Below are 26,145 nucleotides of genomic sequence, written 5' to 3' on the forward strand. Positions count from 1 at the left end.
CCTGCACCTGCAAGAGAACAGAGGCCATTATTTGGATGACTTATTGTTTCGAGCTTTTGTGTGTTTTGCTTTTTTTTTTTTTTTTGTAACTTTACAAAAAGCAACATGAATGCTTTTCAGACTTCAATTGTTCCTCGCTCCTGACTATCCCAGCTCATCACCTTGCAACCGGCCAATCACCGGATACGTCTTCGTGAATTGCAGCATATTTTATTACTTATCGATGCCCTGTGCGGGAGGTGGAGGGTCGGTGAAATGGCAGAAGCTCAGAGCAGCTGAGGGTGGTTGGACTCAGTGGAAAATCCAGAAGTGCAGATGTGGATCCAAATTGGGCTGAAAATCTCATGAGATCAGGCTTTCTCGGACTTCCTGCTTTTAGCCTAAGCAGTGTGTTCAACATAAACGAACTTTCGGTATTTTGAAACTTCCGTTTCTGATCTCAGAACCTGGAAGTCGAGAGCTGTTGTGAACATTTCCACAAATTTTGTCACAGTTGTTCTGGAGGCCGGGTCGAACCCAGTAATTATGGGGCATTAGGACGTACCACAACCAACAGCAGCCTGCCGGGACGGCGACACTAGAGGGAAAGCGGGGCTCTCGGTTAAGAGCTCTGGAGACATGCAGGACTGGGTTCAGATTCTTAGCTCTGCCACTTCTGGCCCTGTGACTTAACCTCTTAGACTCTCAGTTTCCTCATCAGTTAGACGAAGAAAATGTACCATTTCATAATGCCGTGAGGACAAAATGGGGTGTGTGCTCGCACGTTCGATCTGTCCCCTCTTTTCTCATATGTGTGTGTCTGATACGTGCATATATGTACGCGTGCGTGTATACGTGCATCTCTGTGTACATATATACAAAGCATATGCGTCTGTATATATTACTTACTTACAGCTTGAACACGTTCTCCTGGGGACCCGAGGGAGCCAGTGTCTGACAGGTGTGGCATTTGGGAGTTGCTGACATCTTGCTAATTAACTCTCCAGTGGGGCTTTGCACCAAGGCAGCGAGGGCTCTGGGTGCACAAAGCATGAGTTCCCTGGACCTGGAGAGATCTCAGGTGCTCTCCAGCCACAAGTGAGACTCACATTGGCCTTGGGAAGCGGAGCTGCGTTCATCACATCTGCTTGCGCCGCCCTGGCTTCTCTTGCTCTCCTCAAACAAGCCAAAAGTCATGCCCGGCAGACAGGTGCCACAGGGCAGCAAGGGGCTGTTGGAGCCCTGCACGGTCATCGGTCAGAAGGAAGAGAGCTGTGTAGGGATGAGAAAGGAGGGGAGACAGAGAGTCAGGGACAGGATGGTAAGGTCCATCAGAATCCACCCAGCGCCAAGAGAAATGGCTCCCGCAGCACACCTGCCTCAGATGCTACACAGGCTGCTCCTTCTTTTCCTTTTCTGTGTTGTAGCTTAAGTTTTTCTTTTGCTCATCAAATGCATCGTGTCTGTTTTTTAATGTTTTAAATGTTTATTTATTTTTGAGAGACAGAGCATGAGTGGGGGAGGGGTAGAAAGAGGGAGACACAGAATCCGAAACAGGCTCCAGGCTCCGAGCTGTCGGCACAGAGCCCGACGCGGGGCTCGAACTCACAAGAACTGTGAGATCATGACCTGAGCCGAAGTCGGACGTTTCACCGACGGAGCTACCTAGGCGCCCCAAATGCATTATGTCTTTTTGAAGAATTTTTTTTTTTTTAAATAGTGATTTCCAAAGTAATACATCAGCTTTGGATAAACTTTGGAAAATGTGGAAACATCATGAAAGAAAACTACAAAAGCACCCGGAGTCCCACTGTGCGGAAAATAACCAGTTAATGTGTCGGTGTGTTTCCTTATAGTTTCTTTAGTGCAAATATCTAGACATATATGCCTTCTTTTTATATAGCCAGAATCATATTGTTACCAGGTGGCTCAGTTCTTGCCCCAGATGCACCAAAGAATTGGAGACCCAAGATCAGAATGGGGAGAAAGAGTTTATTGAGTAGATAAGTATAGTAGGCTTTTAAAAGGGAAAGCGGGCCATTGCAGGAGCCAGAATGGCCATGGCCCTGAGAAGCTCTCACTGCATCTTTGTAAACCTGTTTCCTGCATATGTACACTATTGTTTTGCAATCTCCTTTTAGTCTCTTACTAAATTGTAGATGTTCCCTGTATGATTAAATACTATTCTACAGTATTACTTAAAAAAAAAATTTTTTTTAATGTTCATTTATTTTTGAGAGAGGGAGAGAGAGAGACAGAGCGTGAGCTGGAGAGGGGTAGAGAGAGAGGGAGACACAGAATCCGAAGCAGGCTCCAGGCTCTGAGCTGCCAGCACAGAGCCCCACGAGGGTCTCGAACTCACGAACCTCGAGATCATGACCTGGGTCATGATTAAGCTGGCGCTTAACCAACTGAGCCACCATCACCACTTCTAACGGATGCACAGTAAATCATTAAATGAGGGTTAAGTGCTGGGCTTTCAGTATATGTTGTTTTGCTTCTCCCCAGTTTCTGGACCTGGGATGGCATTGTTTAACAGGGCTAGACTTACTTCTTTTTGATTTCAATAAAGTATTCTTTCTAGCCTTTAGAAAGAAACCCACATGAAATGCTGAAAAAGGGATGTTAAGAAAAGTCACCGAGTCCCCCTTGAGTCATAAAGCCAGAGGCCGGGGAGGCGGGGCCCGCCTCAGCTCACCTCCCTGGCCTCGCCCCACGGAAGCCCCGCGGAGACCGGATTACAGGCAAACCCAGGACCTGATGTGATAGCACAAAGACACCCACAACTCCGAATTTCCTGCTGCCCCGAGGCCTCTTTTTGCATAGGATGTTTGACTTACACATACGTGGAAAGCAACTACTAAGAATAGAATAAGAGCTGCCTCTTTTCTTCTGTTGTCAGGCTCCTCAGTCACTGCTCAGCAACTCCAGCCTCTGAGGCGGCCGTCTGCCACTCGTCTGCCCCCTCACAGCAAACGGGGTCAGCAGGGCTGGCTGTCAGCAAGAGGCCGGGCCCTTTCGCCCTCTCCGTGTGTGGCAGAGGTTGGGGTGGTAGCCGTCTGAGGGCTCTTTGTCTGGCGAGGGAGCGGGATCTCTGCCGTGGGAGGGAGCCCCCCTGGCCAGCCCCCTGCCCTTCCCCCTCCGGCCAGCCAACTGATTTTCTTCTCCTCCAGCCTCCACTTATCTGAGCTGGCTCAACTCACCTTGAGAGGCTGGAACTTCCCGGCCGCTTTGGGAGAATCAGTCCTTCCCGGTTGAGTGCTGACAAGTTTGCCCACGAGAATTCTCTCTGAGCCCCTCAGGACCATGGCGGCTGACCCCTGCATGATGCCTCGCGAAGCCGGCACGGGCAAGCTTCTTCACGAAGGCCTTGACTCTCATGGTGCCACTTAGCTAATCGTTCGTTCATCCCCTTAGCTATGCACTTAGTGCCTCCCGTTCCGGAGACGGTGTGGTGGTAGTGGTGGGATGGAGAATAAAACAGACAAGATTCCCTGCTGCTGTGGAAGATACAAAGAATTATAAGCAAGCCACTGGAATCAGAGAGTCTGTGGTGGGGGTCTCAGGGGAAACACCCCCTGAGTTACAAAAGACCCTTGATACTTTTCCATGCTGTCTGACGTTAGGATCCTGTCCTTAACCTACCCCCGGCCTCTCTTGAGCCTGGCTCAGCTCACAGCTCTTCTAGGTGCTGAGCTGAAGAGAGACCGATTTCTTTGTGCAAGATCCATTATGGGCGGGAGAGTGAGCCTGGCTCAAGCATACAGCTCCACAGACCCTTGTGGTCAGGGAGTTCCTAAATGAACTCGAACCTTTGGGGGCTGGGATCTGTTTACTCTTGGCACACTGGGATTTCCTGTTTCTAAGAAAATGGGCTTAGATGCTCAGCTGCATTAACCAAACAACATGTTGACGCAAATGAATCTGAAACTTGCCAGCTCCAGACTCCCTAGAAGGTCAACTTTAAGAATGAAGGGATTGAATGACTTTTCAAACCCTGAAGCCAGGTGACCCAGGCCAGGGATTTATTGTGGGGGACCTCCTATCCTACCCTTCTAGTCTAAAACCCCACTGACTAGCTTTGGAGTCAGAGACTTCCTGGTCATCCTGGAGCAGGGAGAGGGTGGGAGGAAGATTTCCTGTGTCCATGGTTAACCTTGGACTCCCATCACCAGTATCCCATCTGCCTGAAATGGTCACCAGTAGCTCGTTTCTTTGAGCCTCCGGGAAGCTCACGTCAAAACGCAAAAGTTACTGGTTGACATGACTCGAGTGGTTGCATTTACTATATGAGCTTAGCTGAGCAAGGTCCTGTGAAGGTAGCAAACCGAGCAAGTTTTCAGGGTGTGGGGGAGGGGAGGAAGAGAAGGCAGAAGAGAATTTATCAAGGGATGCCTTGTAGAGAGGCCCAAGCCAGAGAGGGGAAGGCCCCACTGGAGTACAGGAGGAGGATGTTCAGACAAGGGGCAAAACGGGCTGGAGACACCAACTGGGTGATTGTAGATATCAAAAACCCCTCCTGGCCTACTTGACTACAGTTGGCCTTCACAGTAAGCATTCACTTTCTCGTCTGTGGCCCTGGGGTATAAGCGAGCTCTGCAGGGATATGGCTGCTCAGGCTCCAGGGGACACAGCTCTCTCTACTGGGAAGAGTTCTGCAATTTTTATCAATACTTGAACTGAGAAACTGAGTGCTATGGCTTCCACCGTAAAGTGCAACACTGTGGTTCAAAAATGTGCAAATTATTGGGGATTTATTCCATAACAGAAATTATGCTCATTGAGATGTGGCTAATTAATACCGCTGCATCCAGCAGCTAATCAGAGGAGGTCAAGTTCTCTTGGGGATACCCTGTCTGGAGAGTGATACAGTATGCAGAAAGTCCACCTAGGGACATCTACCACAGTCATTCATTTTGTATTCTGATCATGTATCGAGTGATGGGAACCGTGGGGGGAGTCTCCAGAGAATGGGGAGAAAAGAATATCCATGACAACTGCATACGAGTCCAGAACAACAGTGGAGTAATTAAAGAGAACTGAGGAGAAAGTGAGGGAATCAGGCAGCATAAGGGAGGTAAGCCAAAAAAAAAAAAAAAAAAAAAAAAAAAAAAAAAAAAAAAAAAAAAAAAGAAGGAAAGGAAAATTGTTGTGGGTTTGGACTGGTGTGGGAAGGCTTCATGGATGAGGTATGTTGTGATCCAGGAAGGCTCGTCTTCATGGGTGTCTATATCTTTGGGTAATAAAGGGCCTCCTGAATCAGTATCTTTCCAAATGTTGGAGGCCCAGGAGCATGACGAGCAGCAGTGGCTATGCGTAATTTTACGAAGCTTGTGCACAAGGATCTAGACATTTCAGAAATGGAAATAAAAGAGTTGAATTCCTAGCGCCATATATGGCCTGAGCGTCAGGAGGTGGCTACGTGTGGCAGAGAAGGAAAGAAGGAGGACAGGTAGAGGAAGAGTCCACTGGGGATTCCAAGGGATGGATGAATGGAATCCATTCCGTCTTTCGTTAATTTAATGATCACACATGTACTGAGCACCTACTACTTCTGGGCAGTGTGCAGCATTGAGAATGCCGTGATGCGTGAGACATGGTCCCTGCCTTTGTTAAACTCAGCGTCCCCTGGGGGAAACAGGCATATACGGACACTCAGAGGCTAAAGACCAGGAAGTGCTTTTGCAACATGTACAAAGTGTCACAGGAGACCAACTGAAGGAACAACTAACTGCTGGAAAGAGCTAAGAGGGTTGGGGATGGCTCCCCAGGGTGCAGGTAACAATGGAGCTGATTTCTACAATGACTCGGAATGTACCTGACAGGGTATTCCAGGGAGAGGGAAGCGGCACGAACGGGAACATGAACTTGGGAAAGAGCGTGCCATGTTAGTAAGAGTGCCACAAAAGTTGAGGGAAGCTGGAAACTAGTCAGAATTGACTCGAAGTGACTCTTAAAACACTTTAATGCCAGGCTGTAGAGAATCAGATTTTATGTTGCAGGTGACAGGAAAATCAGTACACGTTTTCATAAGACAGTATGGCAACCAATATTCCATTCAATTCCAAAGAGAACATATCCCAAGCCCTCAAGAGTCTTCCCCTCCCCCCCCCCCCATAAATTTGGTGAGGGGCAAGTGGAGAGAGAGGGTGAGGAGAAACATGACCACAAATAATTCTGATATGAATTTAGAATAGGTTCGTTGTTGTAGGAGAGGCACAAACCAAGGGTTGTGGAAGCAGAGATTCTCAACAGCCCGGCTTGTCTCTGCCCATTCAGGTCGAAGCAGGCCTGATTTGGAGGACCAGCCCTTTCTCATCAACTTCGTAATAGGACCACGATTCTCCCTCCAACCCCCAGGAGAAGTGTTTTCATCAGGGTCCACAGAGAGTTATGGGGTTTAAGTCGGGATGCCAGCATATGAAAAACACGCAAAAGCCCCCCAGAGTAAGCTTGCCAGCTCACCGTCTTGACAGGCCTCCATGCTCTGGCCAGGGGTATGACTCTGGGCTGTGACTCTAGGTTTTCTGTTGGTTTAGATAAAAACTATAATTAGCTGCCACAAATACAGTGAATGTGGGAGGGGCAAGGGGAGACCCGAATGTGAAGTGTTTTCTGGATTCGTTTATTTCTGGCTCTTCGTGTTGCCTCAAGTCTCTGTTCAGCTAAATACAGTTGACGCTTGAACGACACAGGCTTGAACCTTGCGGGCCCACTTATACTCGGATTGTTTACAGCAGGGTGGTATAAACATATTCTCTCTTCCTTATGATTTGCTTAATAATGTTTTCTTTGCTCTAGCTTACTTTATTGTAAGAATACAGTATAGAATGCATATAATGTGCAAAACATGGTGCTAATTGCCTGTTCATGTTATTGTCAAGGCTTCCGGCCAAGAGTAGCTGTTGGGGGGCGCCTGGGTGGCTCAGTCTGTGGAGCGTCCGACTCCGGCTCAGGTCATGATCTCGCGGTTCGTGAGTTCGAGCCCCGCATTGGGCTCTCTGCTGACAGCTCAGAGCCCGGAGCCTGCTTCGGATTCTGTGTCTCTGTCTCTCTCTGCCCCTCCCCTGCTCACACTCTGTCTCTCTCTCTCTCTCAAAAATAAATAAACATGAAAAAAATTAAAAAAAAAAAAAAAAAAGAGTAGCTGTTGGTAGTTAAGTTTTGGGGGAGCCAAAAGCTGGAGGTGGGTTTTCAACAGTACAGGGTTCCACGCCCCCGAGCCCCCACGTTGTTTCAGGGCCAACTATACTTATTTTTCAAATGTAAAGTAACACCCTAGGTGAGCCTGAACTCGATCCTTACAGAATACTCAGGAATTTCATCAGGGTCTCCCCCATCACCTCCCACCGACCTCTCCCCTGTCCCCAGCAAGCACAGGTTGTATGTCCACACCTGTGCACGTCTTTGAGCAGTGCCTCGGAAACTGGCCAGGTCCCCTTTCAGATCACGGCCAAAAATGTCAGCCCCTCACATCTCACCTGTGAGCACAGGCCCCGGGCCCTCTCTGGGGGAAGGAGCACCCTGCATCAAACCCACCCAAAGGTGTCCCAGAGCCCTTCACTCACAGAAGCCTGGCAGAGAAGTCAAAGCAAGGATGTGGCCACCACACAGACCTTTTGCATGTAATACACGATTTACAGACATCTTTCATCCCCTCCTTTTATTTTCTCTCCTTTTCTTTCTCTCTTGCTCTCTGTTTGACTGAGTTGCCCCAGGGCTGGTGGTTTCAAAACTAGCAGCTGCAAACTTATGAAGGAAAAAAAAAAACCCAAACCACAAAAACCCTTCTTGTGAAAACTGTGTGTGCCAGTCTAAAAGCGGCAGGCCATGCGGGAGGGAGGCCTGTTAACGTGTCAGGAGGACAGAAGCATGGAGTGTGAAACAGCAGCAGGGTCTTTATAGGGGGGAGGAATTATACGCGTTCAGGGCAGGGGGGAGTAGGGGACAAGGCAGGAGAGGAGTTTGGGAAGAGGGAGGAGTCCTAGCTGGCCAGGAAAACCCTCAGAGGAATGGCTCCCTGCATCAGCTGAGCTGTCTGAAACAGTCTGGCTTCCCAAATGCAAATCAGACCAGCTGTTACTTCTGGTATCTTCCCGCAGAAGACCCAAGATCCAGCCTCTACTCTAGGTCCACTCAAGGACTTTTGAAGCACATAGTCACATGTGTGACTGTGTCCCAGCTCCTGTCTCAGCCCCGTTCTCCCCAGCAAACACCCACTCGTACTCACCTATGTATTCACACCCTTCAGACCCCACTGATCAAACAGAGAGATAACTCCTCAAACCCAGCCCCAAACTCCTGCTCTATTGCTAATTTCAACAAATAAGTCCATCTAAGGGAGTGGGGAGTAGAAAGGACATGAGGAGAAATCCTAAGACCCTCTGAGAGAGAGCATCAAGTCCTCGTCTGGCCCAAGACAAAGAAAGTTCTCAGAAGTTTCATTGAGCGTGAGGTCTGGAAAGAAGAATTCCCAGAGTTGACATGAATCTGGCCGGGCCTCTTTCTCCTGACTTCTTGCCGTAGCTCCACACTAATACCATCTTCGGCCAGAGCAAACAGGGCACTTGAGTCATTTGGCCAGATCATCGAGAGAATGTCCTTGCACCCTGCTGCATGGATGGGGAGAGTAGGCCACTCCTAGGCCCACAGACACAGACAAAGGAGGTCCACCCCAAGAGGCCCCTGGGGACAGCACTCACTGCCAGGCACCATGGGATGAGCACAAAAGAGAGGGGCGAGGTACAGCTCGATGAAGAAGACCCAATGGCCCCCAGCTGTAAAAATAAGGCAAAAGGAATGTCCTGTACATTTGAGTCTAAGCATTGGAGGAGAAGCAAAGTTGGTGAAGTGATCAAAACTGGGTGGGGTTAATAAGAGAAAGCTTCAAGGAGGAAGTAAGTTCTGAGTAGAGGTTGAAGGAGGGGAGGGACAACGGCTGGGGTAGAGGAGGGGGAAGAGGAAGTGTGTCCTGTGGGGGAGGGTGGTTTGTCTTTGGGAAGGGTAATATTGATTGCATGGTGGCCCTGGGAGCTGTGCCATACTTGAGGCCCTACCTAGAAGTGATATCATTTGGATATATTTTCAAGGAGGAGGAATACCACTGTTCACTTCCAGTTGGCATGTTGTGTAACGGAAAGACTTTGGAAGGAGCACGGTTTGGAGTCAGGCAGCTCTGAGTTCAAATCTTAGCTCTGCCACCAGTAAGCTGGGTAACCTCCCAAGCTTCACCTTCCTGAACTATGAGATGGAGGAAATTACTTCATAAGGCCACGCTGGGGGTGAAATGGGATGCGAAAACTTACACAAAGTGCCCAGTTTTGTGCCGGGAAACTAGCAGCTCCTCAAGCAGTAGTGACTGTTGGTGTAGAATTGGTAGCTGATGGATTAGAAAAGCCACCACAGAAAACTGCTTTCCCTTTCTCCAGGGGAAAGAATCTGTAGGGAATCAGGAGGCCTGGGTGCCAACCGCAGTGGCCAGGCCCCGGTTCAGCCTTTCAGTGCGACGAAGGCACTCAAGACTTGAGTCAGTGCCCACGAGAGGTCTATGGGAGCGAGGTCGTCTGCTTGAGAAGCAGGCACATCCCACCACACGTGCTAATCGGTGTTTAAAAACCAGCTCGCCAGGTCTGTGCACCTGTTTCCATGACGGAAATCCTCCCGCCGTGGTGGACTTCTAGATCCCTCTGTGAGGTCACTGGATGTGCCGCTGGGGACAGATGTGTGAGGTGAGCTCTCGCCAACCTCCACCCGGCGGCCTGCATCGCAAGGGCTGGCCGTGGCCACGTCAGAGCAGGCTGGGCTCCCGACCTCCACACCTGCTTGTTTGTTAGGTAGAAGGGTGCAGCGCCTGAGGGAGGAGGAGAGGCATCCCCTCTCCCTTCTCTGTCCCGTGTTGGGCAGAAGTAAAGGTTCCCTCCCAGCCCCCACTTCCCCTCAGGACAGTTCCATACTGACTAGCAAGTTCGTTTTCCTCACAGGCTGAAACAGAACAAAACAAAAAAGGGGCTCTGTCCACTGGGCCTTGGGCAGAGTAGCCCAGCAGGGAGAGGAATCCGAAGGGGACAGCCTCAAGTGCCCGTGAGCCAGTGGTGCCGCAGACTCGCTCTTCCCCGCAAGTGCGGTGGCCATGGTCTGCCCCTGTGAACACAAGGAAACAAACGAGGCAGTGAGCTTCCAGTTTCCTGAGGTGGCCGCAGGGTCTGGCTTCATCCTGAATGAATTTTCTGGCAGGGGCTGTCACAGAATCAGGGAATGCCGGATCCAGAAAGATCTCAGGAATTGTCTGTGAGCCCCCTTGCTGCCCAGGTGAGGGTACTGGGGTCAGACCCCTCAGCTGTGTCGTACCTAGAACCAGACTTCCCTTTCTTGCCTGTTTCTGGGTGGTTCTCCTGTAGCCTGATGCTCTTACATTGTTTTCTCACATCATCGCATTCGTAATTCCTGCGGTCCCTGTGAGCATGAGGTCCTTTGGGCAAGTTCCATGACTTTCCTTTCTTGTGTACTGCCCCCCCCAGACACCTAGCACAGTTTAGGGGGGACCTGGGGGCCAGCCTATCAGCAGATCCGCTCCTGCTTGGCAGTAAAGGAACTAATAGGAGGAGTGGTGGGCAAAGGAACAGAATCAGGACAGACCCCCCTCCCCACCCCACAAGCAAATTCTGTCTTGGGGATTCCCTCCTTCAATTATAGGGAGTATCTTGTTTCGCTCCCCAGTTTACACCAGCTCTTCCTAAAGAGAAGGGAATCCTGTTTTCCTCACATCGGGCTGTTTGGTCTCATCAGCGGGGAGCATCTGTCCCCTGCTAGCCACCTCTGCTTTGTGACCCTGTATACATGAGGACTCTAAGGACACCCAGCCAGCCTCTGCCAAGAGACTTTGTTATGCCGTGTTTAAAAGAAAAAAGGCAGGAGGGGGGATTAATGGGGTCACAGGAAGTGAGATTATTACATTTATAAACACTGAGCCCGTGTTCACATTTCAGGTGTCCTGATTTATCTCACAGGTGGGAGGGAAGGACTTGCTGGCAACCTTTCACTCAGGGCTCTGAGTCTTGGAACAGGATTTCCTCTGCAAATTGTCAAAGATCAGATAAAAGTCTTAATCTCGGGCGCACACAGCCGCAGGCTTTGGCCCCTGCCACTGTGTGCTCAACTTTCAATAATGAGTCTCAACAGTGGTTTGAGACTCAGTACGGTTAAAGAGGTGGGAAAGAAAAGGATCGGGCTGGAGCTATATGAGGGTTTCCCCGGGCACTCTGCATCCACTAAGGACTCCTGAATGAGTACTGGGCTCAGCACAACATGGGTCCCTTTTTTCACTGCCTTTGGCCTCCATGCAGCAAGTAGAAAGCACACAAAAACAGACTCAAATACCTACCCCCTTTTTTGGAAGGACAGAAACCAGAAGCATTTGCCTCTGCTTCTTGGGCTGGGTCCTTCTGAGCCAGCCTGGAGGCACACGTCCCAGGCATTGGCTGGCGGGTCTGTGAGGTTGGGAAAACGTTTAAACTGTCCTCCAGAATATTTGTGCTAAGGGGATGCCTATTTTTTTCACAATGCATCGTGTAAGTTTCACGTCTTTTCAGCATAGGAAGAACCAAGACCACATTTGTGAAGCGGCACTGTGTTAGAGGTTGCTCTGAGGAACGATAGTGAGCCAGCTGCCCTCTGAGCAGTTCAAGTCCCAGATAGAGAGTATATTAATCATGTTGAATGAGGCAGTCAACTGAGTGAGTACAAAGAGTGGAAAATTCTGAAATCAGGGTCTATACTCCCCAGGAGTCTGCCTGATCTAAAGTCCCACCTTGGTTTCATATTCTTACTACCTCAGCTAGGACTGCCCATATTATATAGAGTCAGTTATGTGGGTGCTGTGCTGAAAGCTTTACTCGGATTCTCTCACTGAATCTTCACAACCTCCTTATCCCCATTTTACAGATGAAAACCTGAACCTCAGAGCAGTTTCCTGATTTGCTCAGAGTCACCCAAGCGTGCACCTTCGACCAAAGCATTTACCCCCCCCACCCTTTGTGGGACCAGTATTTCAACAGCTCATTGTTCCTAATGCTCATCCCCGTGTTTATTCAGCAGGTGGCACAGGGCCAATCAGAGCAGCCGAAAGCCGCAGCCCAGCCCGAGAATATGCGTTTTAGTCTAGAGTTCGATGAATTCCAAGGAAGTCACATCCAAAGCCATGAAGAATAACTCTGCTCTGAGGGAGGAGCTAGAACGAGGGCCCTTTTTCCTTTCCTTCCGACTGCTCCTGTTTAAGAACAAAAGTGTTCTGTGGTGCCGGGGCCCCGCAAGCCTGGGTACCCACAGCTTTTCTGTTGGCTCTGCCCTAGTAGGATTCCAGGGAGGTAGAGCAAGGGCTGTGTGAGGGCTACACTATCAAGGGATGGACTTACTTATTTGCCAGGAGAACTTAAGGGGTCGAGGAGAGGGGGTAGGGAGCAAAGTCTAATTAATGAGTTTCAGGGGAAACTCAATCTATGGAATGAATGATTTTCCCAGACGGGTGGTATTTAGAGGCTCACGAAAATCCTGCATTTTTCCATGGCTGTTTCCCATCCTTTCTGAGCCTTGGCTGAATGGATCCGGAAATCCTTTGGAAAAGAAAACGTGCTGGTCTGTTCACCTTGAAAATGAGGAAACCAAAAAGGCGTAATGTCCCTCTTCCTTCTCAGGTGGATTGATTACTTTTACAAGCACCTCAGGAGGCCCTACGGAAAAGGCAGATGCCATGTCCTGTCCCAGTGAAGAAGTTCATAATAATCTGTGCAAAACAGCACCCTGGGATAAACACAGTGTGGCTATATATATACCCTTGGCCGTTTCCTGCTGCTCTTGAAGCTTGTGCAGGCTCGAAGGTAGGGTGAGGCTGTGACCATAAGCCACACGGTGACATGTACATTAGCCATGCCCTCTGCTTCCTGTGCTGCTGACAACCTGGGCTGGATTAGCCCAGCACTGCTGGGGGACTGCCCAAGGGGAAGAAGCCCCTGACACTTGACCTTGTGGTGTCTCTGAGGTGTGCTCTTGTCTTCTCTGGGTTCAGGTTGCCAAGCTGAGATAGATGTCAGTGAGAAAAACACCAAAGAGCCAGCAGGCATGTCCCACCAGGACGGTCTGCTTGTGGAACTTTTGCACCACAACAGAAGAGGTCAAGTACAAAAGGGTGGTTAGTTAGCAAAGGAGCGGCCCTCTTGCTGTTAAAGGGACAGCATCAGTAAAACACTTTCTGAGCAAAGTTGTGTTAAAAATCACTTGGCAGGACCCCAGGGTCGCAGCCACGTGCTAGAAACCCACAGCGCTGGAAATAGTAACCATGATTTGAACTGCAGAATCACCTCTCATTTTAGGATTTCAAAACGCTCAAGCAGACATCTCACAGTGTAATTTTGGAGTGGCAAACGGGACGCCCGCTTTACGAAACAGTGAATTAAGGCACCAAAACATGCAGAGACTTGTCCTAAAACCTAGAGTAAGTCATAAGAGACCAGAATAAAGCTTGCAGCGCCCCCCACCCCCTTTCTCCACCCACCCAGCCAGCGGTCAGCATGTTATTCTGTCACACCCTCTTACTCCTTTAGGAGACTGTGGGGCACAACCTTGCACTGTTCAGAAGCTTTTCAGGAAACCCTGATGTGTAGACAGAACCACTGTGAGTCTACATCACTTGGACCCACATGTCCTGTGCCAGTCGCTGGATTAAAAAGTCTGTAATTCACTCAGGCAGCTAGTTTTGATTGAGTGCTTACTGTCTGCCAGGCGTTGTGCTAAGTCCTAGCAGTGCAGGTAAATGAAGGAGACCAGACACCCTGCCCGCGTAGACTTTTAGTCTAGTGGCGGGAGAGACATCAATCACACTTCTGCACAAATGAATATGTGAGTAGAAATGTGGTATGAAGGAAGAGGAAAAAGGTAGAGTGTCCTGAAAAAGAACTTAAGGCTGGATATCGTTGAGATGGGACCTCTCAAGGAAAGCCCCCCCCCAAGAAGAGATAATATTTCCACATAAGTAATAAAGATGGGAGGAAGGACTATGCAACCTTGCTTCCAACACCTACCCAAAGCAGGTTATGATTCTAAGAAGCAGCTAGTTCCAAAAATAAATAAATATAAATAAATAAATAAATAAATAAATAAATAATTGCTGTCTGTCTTGAGCGTGCCTCCCTCTTGAGATAGTTTGAGTGGTTTACGGCAGGAAAGGAAAAGAAAGTGAGACCTATAGGGAGGTAGGGTCCTCCAGTGACCTGTGGTGAAGATACCATTAGGGCATTTCATTGTTTCCAAAACGTGGCTGAGGGATGTTCAAAGGGGTTTGTTTTACACAACAGGATCCTGTGTTCAAAATAGTGTGGTAGGGCGCCTGGGTGGCTCAGTTGGTTGAGCATCTGACTCTTGATTTTGGCTCAGGTCATGATCCCAGGGTCCTGGGAGCCCCACATGGGGCTCTGTGCTGAGCATGGAGCCTGCTTAAGCTTCTCTCTCTCCCTCTCTCTCTGCCCCCTCCCTGCTTGCGCACTCTCTCCTCTCTCTCTCTCTCTCTAAAAATAAAAATAGGGGCGCCTGGGTGGCGCAGTCGGTTAAGCGTCCGACTTCAGCCAGGTCACGATCTCGCGGTCCGGGAGTTCGAGCCCCGCGTCAGGCTCTGGGCTGATGGCTCAGAGCCTGGAGCCTGTTTCCGATTCTGTGTCTCCCTCTCTCTCTGCCCCTCCCCCGTTCATGCTCTGTCTCTCTCTGCCCCAAAAATAAATAAACGTTGAAAAAAAATAAAAATAAAAATAAAAATAATTTTTTTTTAAATAGCGTGGCAAACTCTGGGTTCTAGAAACATACAAAAGCCTCTTTGCCTCAGGATTGATCAGAACGTTGCATATGCTAATATAGCTCATGAACCTGTAAGGAAAGGAGAGGAGCAGTGTCTTCTGCAGCACTTTCCAAACAAATGCGATACTGGAACAGTTTGTTCACTGAGCACCTAACATGGGTTCGGAGATTTGTGTCTGCCTAAGACTCACTTGGGGACTGTAAAGAGTACTGGCTCCTGGGCTTGGCTCCTGAGATCCTAATTCACTAGGTCTAGAATGGTCTCAGGAAGCTTTTATTTTTAAAAATTTTATTTTTAAAAATTTTAAAATAAAATACACCAAGTTCAGGAGCCAGGCTTCCAGAGAAACTAACCAGGCTAGTACCCTGAGGAACACGTCAGCAGCTCTATTCATTTCCAGGACAAGCTTTCTGAACAGAGCTAAGTTATTGTTTATATATATATATTATTATATATAATAATATAATTATATATAATAATATATATTATATATATAATAATATATATAATATATATACATATATACGTATCTATATACACGTATATACACACATATGTGTATATAGATACGTATATGTGTATATATACACGTACATATGTATGTATATATATGTATACATATACATACATATATATGTGTATATATGTATATGTATATGTATATGTATACATATACATATATATGTATATGTGTATATATATATACATACATATGTGCGTATATGTATATGTATATATATATATACACGCATGTATATACAACAACAACAGCGAAAATAATTAGAAGCAAAGTGAGTTAACAGACCACAAATCCGACCTTAGTCTACAATCTGTGGAGTGTCTCACGTCAAGCTACAAAGACCACATTTGTCCTTTTGGACTTGGTGGGCAGGAACGTCATGTGTGGTAGAAGGCTGAGAATTCCTGACGCTGTGCAAACACAGGATCCAGCAGAATGTTTTCTGATGTGCCCATCTGTCTTTGTCTAATTAGCTGCTTGTCTTTGGCCGCCTCCCGTCCTTTCAGATGGAACAAAGGTACCCAGAAAGACACATCTTAATGCATTCATATGCAAAGAAGTTTGTGTCTTATTTTCTCTCCCTCTTGTCCTGGGCCCAGGAGAATGAAAAAGCCTGGGGGGAACGGTGCTTTTCAGAGGCGTTGGCTCCCACAAGCTCCGCCTATCTGGGTTGTGATCAGCATAATGGGAGGGTGGCGGGTGGGAGGGGGAGGGGGGAGCCTGAGCATATGACCGTGACCGGAGCTTGCTGTTGAGATGCAAGGGTTCAGGTTACTATTGCCTAAGCCTCAGCAGCCTCCCAGAGCTCCAGGCTCCACGCTGCAGACAGAAAACACCTTTGCAGTCACACACCAAAAAAAAATTCTAATACCATCTGCCGGAGATCTGACCAGGCTCGAGGAGACACAGGACGTGAGAAGGAGGCTGTAGAAAGAGGAGAATGTGAGCAAAACTAGCATTCTCCTTCACATTAAAACAACCCTGCCTTGTCCTTCTCAGAACATTCTTTGGCCCGAAAATTTAGAGACAGGGCCATACTTGTGCATGTGCAGAGACCGGGATTTTCACAAACGGCAGGTCTAGGGGTGAGTGTTGTGTAAGAACCCATATAAAGGTGCACGATTGAACTGTTCAAAAGTTGGGGATGATTGTCACTGAAACGAGGATGAGAGGAAGGAACGAGTGACATCTCTCCAAAGATAGCTGCACATGAAAGGCGTTTGTCCTTCTCACCCACGAGGTCTGCCTCTTGGTGCGTTTTGCTGGGTTTGCACTAATGCTCTGGCTGGTGGTCATTTGCTCTCGGTGGCCAGTTTCACTTCCTAGTTTTGCCGAAATGGCAGTGAGGCCTGTTGCTTGGGCCTGCTGTGTCACTGAAGGAAGTGTGCAGTTTTAAAATGTCAAAGCCAGCAGCCTCGTGTCCAGTGCGTGCCATCAATCAGCAAGTGTCCCTGGGCCTCTGATGAGCCCACTGCACATTAAAACGGTGACTAACAGATAAAAAATCTCACCTTAATGCTCACCTACAGTCTCACGAAGGCGTCAGGATCACAAAGCAAAGAAAAATGGTGTCACTATAAACAATTAAACGTACTCACTGCCGGTGTGTTTTGGGGCAACGAATGCATTAGAGAAAACGTAGCCCCATGGAAAGCCTGGGTTTCTGGCATCTGGGGTGCTGGGCTCATGCTCTTGTACTTAGCAGCTTTGTGACCAGGAATGAGGTCTTACCCTTGCAGAACCTTCCTTTCTTCATCCACAAAATGGGGAGGGGAATAATACTACCTGCTTCCCCATGAATTATGGTATTAAATAAGATCATAGGTGTGGGAAGGCTCCTATTAAGATAAATGTCTTGAACTATAAAATAGTCTAAAAATCCCAGTTATTATTATTGCTAGAATCACAGTATGGAGGGAAATAAGTGTAGAAGATGCATCTTCTGCCATTTCCATTAAAAAGACAGAGACAGGGGGGGCGCCTGGGTGGCGCAGTCGGTTAGGCGTCCGACTTCAGCCAGGTCACGATCTCGCAGTCTGTGAGTTCGAGCCCCGCGTCGGGCTCTGGGCTGATGGCTCAGAGCCTGGAGCCTGTTTCCGATTCTGTGTCTCCCTCTCTCTCTGCCCCTCCCCCGTTCATGCTCTGTCTCTCTCTGTCCCAAAAAATAAATAAACGTTGAAAAAAAAAAAATTAAAAAAAGACAGAGACAGGGGCTCCTCAGTGGCTCAGTCCGTTAAGCAGCCAACTCTTGATTTCAGCTCAGGTCATGATCTCATGGTTCCTGAGATCAGGCTCTGTGCTGACAGCATGGAGCCTGCTTGGGATTCTCTATCCCTCTGTCTCTGCCCCTCCCTTGCTCTCTCAAAATAAAATAAACATTCAAAAAAAAAAAAAAAAAGAGAGAGAGAGAGAGACAGACAGACAGACAAAGAGACAGAGACAGAGAATGAACTGAGTACAGGAATTAAACTAGCCCAAGTCTTTGTTCTGGTCCCTTGCTCTATGCTTAAATTCCTCCATAACAACTTAAAGGTAATTAATAATGGCTATCATTTGTATTGAAGGATTTAAGATGAATTTATTTCTGAGATTTGGAGAAATCCCATAAAATAAAGTACTTCCTAAGATAGCATTTGGTTTTCATTTTCAGAGAGCTGACCTCTAATTTAGGAGAATTTTGTGGATGTGTAGTTGGTATAATTCCTTCACAGATCAGTTTGATAGTCAAAAATCATCATAATGACAATCAGTAGTATTATTAGGTCTGTAGACAAGATAGGCAAATAAAAGGTCACACTGTAACACCCATGTGATTGTGATTTACTAGGTAGTTGAATGAACCAGGAGTCTGAATTTGGCTGTATTGGGAGAATAAATAGTGAACTGCTTATGAATTTCATCGGCCTTTCTCAGCCTTCCGCACCCTTACATGCCAGGTCCCCTTAGAAATTTATGATTCCTGCAAACAGAAAGTAGTATTAAGAATAAGATGTTTAAATTTTTTAAGGGTCTCATGTGCTGGTCTGAGAAATTGTTTAACCTGACTTTACAGGGAGGACCTTGGAAGGAATAGGACAAAGGACAATGGAAATAAGCCAGGGGGCCCCTGGGTGACTCAGTCAGTTAAGCATCTGACTCTTGATTTCGACTCAGGTCATGATCTCCTGGTCCCTGGGTTGGATCCCCAAAGCGAGGAGCCTGCTTGGGATCCTCTGTCTCCCTCTCTCTCTGCCCCTCCCATTCCCTCCAAAATAAATAAATAAACATTTAAAAAAAAAAAAAAAAAGCAAGCAACTGGAAATGGGGAGCAGTTGATCCTGAAGTTCCCTAATACTTCCACCCCCATCTGGTATCCAGGGGCCAAATCTCAGTTCCTTGGGCATGACCAAGGAGGCTGTCTATTTGGTTTAGCAGTGAGACCTTACTATTTAAACCCTTTGCCCAACCCCACTAAACAGGAAATGCAAGCTGCTAGAGCTTAACATGCAACCACTCCTCAGGTCCCCAACCCCCACTCCCTCCCGGGGTAAGTACATTGTTCTTTCTTTCCATTATGATGAGCTGCACACATTCATGTAATACGTGCAAGGCTGTCAGTTAGCAACTGTTAGAAAAAGAAGACCTGATAAGAATTCTTACAGTCAGGAATCTCAGACTCAGGAAACTTCCCACAAAGGGCGTAACATGAGTTGATAAGCTACAGCTTTTGATGGTGGCATTAGCACTCTGGCTTCTGAAATCCTCAAGATGGGTGCCTATGGCACTCTTGTCATGCTTGAAATTCTCATTGTTGGCTTGATATCCTGAATCCTTTTGTCACTTGAGCAACCTTGAGAATGTGGGAACCTGGAGAGGTTTGGTGAGATACACCCATTTCGGACACACCCAAGACATGCCAGGTACAGATAAAAATCTCCAGTGTAGCTGAAACATCCAAACACAGAGCTTGTGGCTAATGGTACACCTCTAAACCGTGTTGTTCACTGGCTTTCCAAAGCGAGTGCTCATCGAATACTGTATGTACGATGGAAAGAAGACTAGAAAGAATGGATATTTTTCTGACTCTAGAAAAGACAGATAGCTACCATGTTGTCTATATGCATACTTTCTGCTATAACACTATTTGCATGAGTTAAATATTTATAGGGCAATATTTAGTAGTTTTCAAAACGCATTCTAATTTGTGGGTATTTGTGTGTGTGCAGGTGTGTGTGGGAGACCATGAAAAAGACTATGATGTCTTGCCATTGGGGAGTAGAGCCTGACTCAGCACCCCAAACAAGGCCAGACCCCAGTTTGCATTCCAAAGGATGGTACTAACCGGACGATAACGCTGAGGCTTCCTCCCCATGCTCAAGCAGACATTTTCGGAAGGGTCTATACGTTTATATGAAAGAGTATGGGTAATCTTTCTGAGCTCAAGAGTCATATTTCTCCAGTAGATTTAACTCTTAAATGGACAAGACCCTTTCAAACTGAATTTGTTGAATCCAATCACTACATCACTACGTAGTGATGATGGTGTGGACCCTCCATGGGAGCAGGAGAAAGGCCACCTGATATAGAACAGACAGAAAGAATGAGACCTGGGGACCAGCACAGCTCTCTCCCCTCATCTGTAAAATGAGGCTGTAAACTCTTTGACCTACCTTGGAGCGTTATCTTCAGGACCATGCTAACTGGGAGCTGAAACACAAAAACAAAAACAAAGCCCAAAAAACAGAATACACAGCACAAAGCAAGGCATTTCTGAGTGAGACTCATCCAATAGATACCAGTGAGGCTTGTTTCACGTCTCTCTAGATGGCCTCCACCACACCTGAGCACTGGCCATCTGCAACATGGTGCCTCGCCAACGTCAGAGAGTTCTACAGCTTGAATGAACCCTTGGTAGGAATTTTGGCCAGGCCCCGGTCTCTGAACCATGAACTCCGCCATGAACAAGATGTTATTTTTTTTTAACCCGTCGTTTAAAATTAATTAAAAAAAAAAATTTTTGTTTATTCATTTTTGAAAGACAGAGAGAGACAGAGCACAAGCAGGGGTGGGGCGGAGAGAGAGGGGGACACAGAATCTGAAGCAGGCTCCAGGCTCTGAGCTATCAGCACAGAGCCCGACGCGGGGCTCAAATTCACAAACCATGAGATCATGACCTGAGCCGAAGTCGGATGCTCAATGGACTGAGCCACCCAGGCGCCCCTAAAATTAATTTTTAATGAAAGAGATAATACATATAATATATTCCTTTAAAAAGTTCAAATAGCAATGGAGTATGAACCTCCTTACCTCACCGTACACCCCTCCCCTCAGTCTTACTCGCATCCTAAATGTGGCCATTGAGGGTTTATTGAGGTTCCTGGGATAGATCATGCAGATGATGCATCACCTTTTCCCTCAGGAAACTATCTTTTAGGCTAAGTTCCAATTACTTTTGCTGTGATGTTACTGGCGAGGCTTTTGTGGAGGGTTTACTTTCTATCAAACTGCAAATCATCAATATGATGTACATAATGTGGAGGCCTTGACAATAGGAGAAGAATTGCTTGATAAAAACTTGTGTGGAAATAGCTTGCGATCTGTAGGGACATGAATAGCCAACAGTAGTTCCCTGAGCTACAGACTCTCTCCCATCAGCACCATAGGACATTGGAGCTGGGAGAGATAAGTGTAGCCAGGTTCTACCCTTGAGCTTTCCATCTTAGTCTTAACAAGGAACATCAATGTTTTACCATAATATTGTCATTGTGGTTGTGCAATTTTTAGAGAATGTGCTCATGGGGAGCAAACACTCTCCATGCTTCCTTTGCCCTTCTGCCTTACATACCATCTCTCCCACTCCTTCATTTTATGGAAGGGGAAATGGAAAATCGGAGAAGTAATCCTTGCTCAAGAGCCCATGGCTGGTCAGTAGTGGAGAGAGCAGAGCTCTGGATCCCATGTTTCTGTTCCGGTGCATTTTCTACTCTACGCTATTTCTTTTGCATGTGTTTCTTGCGAATATCCCATACTAAGAAATCAGGTATAAACAATGCACTGAAATATGAGACAGCCGCATCTCTGCCTTTCTTGCATGAGTCAAGTGTTTTAAAGCTCAGAGCTCATCCCCTGCCACCCAAGCTTTCCAAATGCTTCTAGGTGAGATGCCCAGATTCAAGACCATTTCCATTTCTGAGTGTTCTTCTGTCTGCTGAGCCTCTGTGTGGGCTACAATGAATAGGAAAAAAATCTGATTTGGACTCCTGGAACCCCCACTTCAAGCTCTGTGACATGGGACAAGTCATATCACCTAGCTCAGGCTCAGTTTCTCCACTTGTCAACCATTAGAGTGTTGTCAGGAGGGCCCGATAACATAATACACATGAAAGCATTTTAGAAAAGAAAATACTACAGGCAGTTGCCATTGTTATAAATCTTTGGCTCGTCCTCTTATGTCCAGGTCTGAAAATATCCCCTCCGCTGATGTCTGAACAACAGAAAAATGGAACAAAGCAAAGACCCAGGGCTGCATTTGTACTCTGGAGTCCCCTCTATTATAGTATCTGTGTTGGGCTTTCCAGTGTGTAGGTCGAAACAAAACAAAAAAGAAGAAGAAAAAGCAGCAGCAAATACTGCTTGGTTTTGCATTTTCCCTTCTGTTTTCTGATTAGAGTCTCTATGGCCTGTGAGTGCAGAGAGAACCTCAAAAGATTGTGTTTGCTGCAGATAAGCACCAAACTCGATGTTTATCAGCACTTATCTCCTGCAAACTCACTCTCTGGAGGCTTCAAAGACCGGGGAGATCTCTCAGCCTTGTTCTGAGGAGAAGCAAGCTCCTGCAGGGCTCAGCAGCAGGTGTGGTCCAACTTGCTCCATCCCTTGGAACGTGGTTGTCTTGTTCCTCCACATGCAAAAGAAGGAAGCAGAGGGTTTACCCAATGCCTGGGGATGGGTAGTGGGGTAAAGGGAGCAGCAGCAGAAAAGGAGTGTTTTGAAACCAGCCCAGAAAGGCTGAGCAAGTAGGTGAGGTGGGGGAGGGGAAGGAAGGCTATGTATCTACCTGCCCCCACCCATCTCAGGACTTCATCTGCCAGACAAACCCATCACACCTTCCAAAGGTGTTTGAATTCCCTTCCTGCTCCCAGCTCACCACCCCTTACCATCTTTGGGTGCGCCCATTAGTCTGTATTCAGAGGGATTGTTGGCAGGGAGTGGGACGGTGGGAGGGGGGAGGGGGTGTGGGGGGGGGGAATGGGGGAGCCAGCATTTTATTAGGCTGTTGAATTTGATTTATTAGGGGGGAAAAATCCTTCGCTTGCTTGCCACACAGGTTATTCTCAAAGTGAAAACTCTATTTTACTTTGAAAAAAAAACATGGCGAAAGTGCCTACAGTTATGAATGGAGCTCTTTGTTACCTTCCAGATCGACAAGACAGACTGTTTGGTTCATGTCTGTGCACTAGCAAAGGAGTGTGGGGGCCTGGGAGACAGATGTGGCCTTAATTGCATGGAAATATTAGAAGATCGTTAAGCCATTTTGACAGGATTTTCCTCTTGCTGCAGGAGCAAAGGGCCACGTCTGAGCTGCATCGGGTCTGGCCAGACCCTCCAGCTGGGCCTCTTGTCCCCGCGTGTGAGAGACACATGGGCCTTGATTCACTTGCCCCGATAGTAGAAGGAAATAGATGCCTCCTTGCTATCGACGTCTATGCATGGCTGTGCTCCACGAGTGCAGAGAGTAATCCCCCAAGAAATCCTCAGACCCAAGGTGGGAGTTGGAAGAGAAGCTGTGTATTGAAATAAATATTTGGGAATGGGTGAACACATGCACACGAAGGGAGAGCGATCGGGCTGTCTCTAAACCGACGGGTGTTCTCTATAAAGCTCTCGAGGGACCCACATAGGATCTGAACGATTTACTGAAAGAGTACATCTGTTATCACAACAAATAAGGGTATTTAGCGACGACAGCTTTCCATCTCTTCACTTTTCCCTTTGGAGTTTACATTTGGTGCTTATAGAATTATTCCACTGAGAGTGTTGGAAACAGGTCAGAGAGATCTTAGAACAATGTTGGGTTGTCAAAGAACAATACCTGGTAAATATGGTCGCTCTGGTCTCTCCTTGCCTGGATCCCCTCCTCTCCTTGCCCCATAATTTTCTGTGTGCCTAGAGAACACAATTTTTTTTTCCCATAAGCCTATATTAAAATAATTATGAGGACTGATCTGCTGGGAGGGAAGGGGAAACCCCCTCTAAAACTACAGTGTGGGAAGCCCTTTGGGTTACAAGAGTGAATGTTTTAGAGCAAGTCTTTCTCAACCATCAAATGTGGACAGTAGAGACGTGGAGTGAATTAGTATTATGCAGTCCTCCCTTCAGAGGGGTGAGGTCATGGTCACGTGGAGCATCGTAATGGTCAGATGGGGCTGTGCTGGTGGGTCATGGCTTAGACGATGTTTGAGCCACAGCCTGGGAGAGAGGGGGACAGGGTGACCAGAAAGGAAGGGAGGGAGAGAGGAGGGAGAGTGTGTGCAGCAGCAGAGATCCTGTTTTCGTGCAAATGTTGTTGTTAACCTAAAGGGAAAAAGGGAAGGGCTACCAGGCAGCACTGGCACACCAGAGCCCCCAAGCTGTGCTAGTCGAGTGCTGCTCTCCCAAGGGCTGGACCTTCGAGAAGCACCAGGGATGTGTTACAAGGCCAGGAGCGCACAGTCTGCAAGCTCCGGTTGAACGTAAACTCACCGGCCCACTCAGACGTGGGCTCTGGGTCTCCGAGGAGAAGCAGAGTTTGCCTTCCAGCCAGTCAGGATACAGGGGCACCTTACCGCTGCTTTTTCCAGATCACTGGAGATCTAGGTATCTCGTTAGAGGACCCTGCAGAGAGAGCCACAACTCCATTTTACTAAATGGAGAACGGTGCCCTTCCAAATCTCTTGGGAACAGCCTTTGAGGGTGGTGGCGGCGAGTCTATGCCCCCTTCTCTCTGCTATATGCTCTTCAGAGGATGAGATGAAATGTTGAGGTCCTAGCTGGCTATTTATGACCAGGAAAGTCCCTGCAGTACATTTGTTGATAGTCGATGAAGTGTTAACGCCCTGCCCCTCGGCCACATTCCTGCTCAGTTCACTGCTTGCCTCCTTCTCTGAAATCCCCCTGCCTTGACAGTTGGTTGGGCCATCTCTCAGTACTTCACGTCCTGCCACCTTCTCGGGAGGCAGTGGCTCAGCTGCTTTATTGCTTTCTGGGATGCTACACGTGGCAGAAGACACGGTCCATTGTTACATGAGCTGTGGTAAAGTGACAGGCGGGTACCTTACACTTTCCAAAATTCTTTTATGAGCTTCGTTCTTATTTACTTGAATCCTCACAGCAGACCGTAATTCCTGCCTTATTAAGTTCAGGATCTTCTCTCCCCTTCTCCCTCTCTCACTACACCCTCCCCCTCCCCCATCTCCAGCCCCGCCCCGAGGCACAGGCTGTCATTACACAGCAGATTTGGAGCTGCTCCTTGCTACTTACCATCCAGGGGCGACCCTCTCATTTACAAAGGCATCTGCGTGCTTGTCTGATATTTGCTTCCCTGAAGAGCTAGGGTCAGATCAGGGGTAGGGGGAAGTTTCTACAAATGTCCTAATTCTCTAGTAGCAATAATGCTATTAACATTCTGTGATGCCATTTTTCCATTGACATGGTCCTGAATTTTATTACAGAGCCTGGTACATAGCACATGCCCAATAAATACTTGTTAAATGAACGAAGGCATCCACGAATGAATGCTTTTTTTTTTTGCGGCAAATATGTTCTCGCTCCCCTAAAGAGAGAGGACGGACGCGTTAAGGAAATAGCCAACGTGACTTTTGCATGTTTTGAGTAGCGCCTAGTCTGGCCACCAAGCACAGGTATCTACAACCTATGCTGGCCACAGTAGTCACCACTAGTAACACGTGGCTATTTCAATTGACATGAACTACAATTCACTAAGATTTTAAAATTCAGTTCCTCCGTTGCACTAGCCATGTTCCAAATGCTCCACACCCACACAGGCCTGGTGACTTCTCTGTTGCACAGTGCAGATTTTAAAATATTTCCTATCACAGAAATTTCTATTGGACAGTGTTGGTCTAAAAGATAAATTTACAAGTTCCATGTCTTTCTATGTAGAAGAATAATATATTGGGGCACCTGGGTGGCTCAGTAAGTTGAGCACCCAACTCTTGATTTTGGCTCAGGTCATGATCTCACTCTCGTGAGACTGAGCCCCACATCGGGCACTGTTCTGGGCGTGAGCCTGCTTACGAATCTCTCTCTCCCCCTCTTTGCCCTTCTCCCCTGCTTGCTGTCTGCCTTTCTAAAAAAATAAAGACAAAAAAATAACAAGCTTACATAAACATTTTGCTTCTTAAAAATTTTTTTTTAATGTTTATTTATCTTTGAGAGACACACACAGAGCACGAGCAGGGGACGGGCCGAGAGAGAGGGAGACGCAAAATCCAAAGCAGGCTCCAGGCTCTGAGCTGTCGGCACAGAGCCCATTGTGGGGCTCGAGCTCACAAACAAGATCATGACCTGAGCTGAAGTCGGACGCTCAACCGTCTGAGCCACCCAGGCACCCCACATTTTTTTTTTAAGTTTATTTATTTATTTTGGGAGAGAGAGAGAAAGAGAATGAGCAGGGGAGGGGCAAAGAGAGTGGGAGACGGAGGGTCTGAAGCGGGCTCTGCACTGACAGCAGCAAACCTGACATGGGGCTCAAACTCATGAACCATGAGATCATGACCTTAGCGCTTAACCAACTGAGCCACCCAGGCGCCCCGTCACGTTTTGTTTC

General features: G+C 47.5%; 1 protein-coding gene and 1 long non-coding RNA gene across 6 annotated transcripts in view; one reads left to right on the forward strand and one right to left on the reverse strand.

The window, feature by feature from the left end:
* The window catches only part of FLI1 (Fli-1 proto-oncogene, ETS transcription factor), a 131,073-nt gene that overhangs the window by 33,903 nt on the left and 71,025 nt on the right, over positions 1-26,145 (forward strand). The gene's annotated exons all lie outside the window — the stretch shown is intronic.
* LOC121035631 (uncharacterized) lies at positions 40-3,351 on the reverse strand. Its single transcript, XR_005792998.1, has 2 exons — positions 3,183-3,351; positions 40-1,251 (listed from the first exon to the last, which is right to left on the reverse strand). It is a non-coding gene; the product is annotated as an uncharacterized LOC121035631 (long non-coding RNA).

Source organism: Herpailurus yagouaroundi, unplaced genomic scaffold (genome assembly GCF_014898765.1).
Source record: "Herpailurus yagouaroundi ecotype Mexico unplaced genomic scaffold, PumYag 161, whole genome shotgun sequence".
Lineage (NCBI taxonomy): Eukaryota > Metazoa > Chordata > Mammalia > Carnivora > Felidae > Herpailurus > Herpailurus yagouaroundi.